This window comes from Giraffa tippelskirchi, chromosome 10, assembly GCF_054371585.1.
Source record: "Giraffa tippelskirchi isolate mGirTip1 chromosome 10, T2T-mGirTip1v1.2.pri, whole genome shotgun sequence".
NCBI classification, from domain to species: domain Eukaryota; kingdom Metazoa; phylum Chordata; class Mammalia; order Artiodactyla; family Giraffidae; genus Giraffa; species Giraffa tippelskirchi.
The window spans coordinates 4341922-4344360 of record NC_137284.1 but is presented as its reverse complement, the minus strand read 5'-3'; the positions used below and the strand labels follow the sequence as shown (position 1 = coordinate 4344360).

General features: G+C 52.6%; 1 non-coding gene across 1 annotated transcript; it reads left to right on the top strand.

The window, feature by feature from the left end:
* The first annotated feature begins 1947 nt into the window (after positions 1-1947).
* Positions 1948-2019, top strand: TRNAW-CCA (transfer RNA tryptophan (anticodon CCA)). The gene has a single exon. It is a non-coding gene; the product is annotated as a tRNA-Trp (tRNA).
* The last annotated feature ends 420 nt before the right edge of the window (positions 2020-2439 follow it).

The window sequence follows — 2439 nt, the reverse complement described above, 5'->3', positions numbered from 1 at the left end:
ACTGAGCTCACAGCACTTCAGCCTAAGGGTGACAGCAGCCTGGGATGTGATACACTGGCCACCTCGCATGGGTCCCCTCCATCCTGCAGGATTCTCAACTCGAGTCATCTCCTTCCTGGTAGGACCTGGACTGACACTCGCTCCAACCCAGGCAGCCCAGGAGCTGCTCAGTGAGGGGGACATGGAGCATCCCTCAGCACCACCCATCCAGCCATCCTCCCCCCGAAGTTGGGCGAGAGACACCAGGAGCACATCTCAGAGCAGGTGGCAGAGCCAAAGGGCCAGCCTGGACCCATCAGGGGCACTGATGTCTGTGGGCTCTGAGGCCACAGATTGAGGGTCGAGTCCTGCCACTGGCTGTTACCATGGAAACTTGGGATGCACTGCTTCTTGTCTCTGAATGTCAGTTCCATCCCAGATTCCACACAGGAGTCATCTGGAGCTCGAAAGCACAGGCCCTAGGATCCACCCCAGCCTCCAGCGGCCCCAGCACGGCTTATGAAGAGGGGCGTGCTCCCAGCTTCACTGCCCGCTTGCTGGTGAACCGCTGCTGAGTCAACTGAGCAGGTTCCCAAAGTAGAAACCTTGTCAGATTCCAAAGAATGTCAGCCCCAGTGACTCACGTGTGTTGCTTCCTAAACACGCTCCCAGGGGTTTGGGATCAGCCCAGCCATCTCCGGAGAAGCATCCCAACGCTCTGAGAGGAAAGCTGGGTTCCAGCCATGAAGGAGCCAGGCCCAGGCCTGGCTGCCAAGAAAGGAGCTCCTGCTAGGAAACTCTGATTCAATCAACTTCTCTTTTTGGGTTTAGCTTCACAGCTCCTTGGCTGTGCCTACAGCTGAGAACTATGGCTCTGGGAGGCATTGCCTGGTGGCTGGTGGCTGGGAGGTTTTTGTTTCTTCTCATGGTGATGGTGCTGTCGATGACAGTGGTGGTGATCCTGGCAGTGGTGGTGGGTCGTTTGTAATGGTGGTGGTGGGCGGGGTACAGGCTGAGGCTGAGAGCAGAGAAACACAGGGAGCTCTGACATCAGAGAACCTAGCTCTTGGTACCAGTCCTGGTACTTACTACCTAGTGAGCTGGACCACTTACCTGGTCTCCTTGAACCTTGGTTTCCCCATCAGTAAAGGGAGAACGGTCCTGTCTGCCTTTCTGAACTGTTTGGGGATCAGAGTAACCAAGGCTTGTGAATGCTCATGGTCACGTGGAAATCTTGGAAGACATAGGGCTGTAAAGCTCTGAGCGTGTGCCCGCTGTGTAGATAAGCACTAGAATCTGTCGAATGTGGCTACAGTGTAATTTTTTTTTCTTTCCTGTGGAGCCGGAGTCCCTTTCTTCTTTGGGCAGCATCACCCTTTTTCCTCTGGAGAGTCTTGTACAATTTCTCTCCCTCATTGTGGCTTGGAGGGACCTGGCAGTTTCGGTACCCCACTTCCCCTGGTCTCAGGGGTGGGCCTGTGGCCCAGGATGGGCAAATCGAATTCTTCCTGGGGCTTGCTAAGTGAAGCAGAGATGAGGAGAACTGAAAGTAGAAGATAGGGAGAACGGGGAAGAGGAGAGAACCTTAGGAGCTTTGTTCAAGCACCCGGATCCAGCTGTACCTGAAGATAGCCTGATCTAGCCCTGAACTTCCAAGTTATATGGATCATGTAACAACCCCCAGGAGTCTGTGCTGGGCATCTGTACTTTGCAAACCAAAGTGTCCTTCACTATACCTCTAACCTCCTCAGACTCCTAGAATCTAGAACCTTCCCAAGAAAGCAAAATTTTTGACAGCCTGCCTTCCAAGTTTGATTCTCGTCTTGCCAGACCCAAGTCTAGCTCCTTTTCCTCCTTTTTCAGGGAACAGATGGGAACTGATCCAGCTTCCAAATAGCAGGGGACAGAGGTTGAGACCTGTTGCCTCACCCCAGGGGGTATCTTTGTAGGGCAACCCTGTTATAAACTTCCCTGGTGGCTCAGAGGTTAAAGCATCTGCCTCCAATGCGGGAGACCCGGGTTCGATCCCTGGGTTGGGAAGATCCCCTGGAGAAGGAAATGGCAACCCACTCCAGTATTCTTGCCTGGAGAATCCCATGGGCGGAGGAGCCTGGTAGGCTACAGTCCATGGGGTCACAAAGAGTCGGACACGACTGAGCGACTTCACTTTCCTGTTATAAACTGTAAAATGCCATGACTACTTTTGCTGATTATATAAACAAAGTGTCTCACCTAAACAAGTCAAACAATATAGGAATGCACAGTGAAAAAAGTTAAAGAAAATAAAAAACCACCCGATAGCCGCCTCTGCCTCCAGAGATGACCCTGGGACACCTGCAGACCTCTCCCCAGGGATGAAGCTTTCATTGCCTGCTGGTGGGTCAAATACTTCATGTTCTGGAACTTTCTCCCAGTGCCAGCACATCATGACAACTTCTGAACAGAGATTCTGACTTTGTC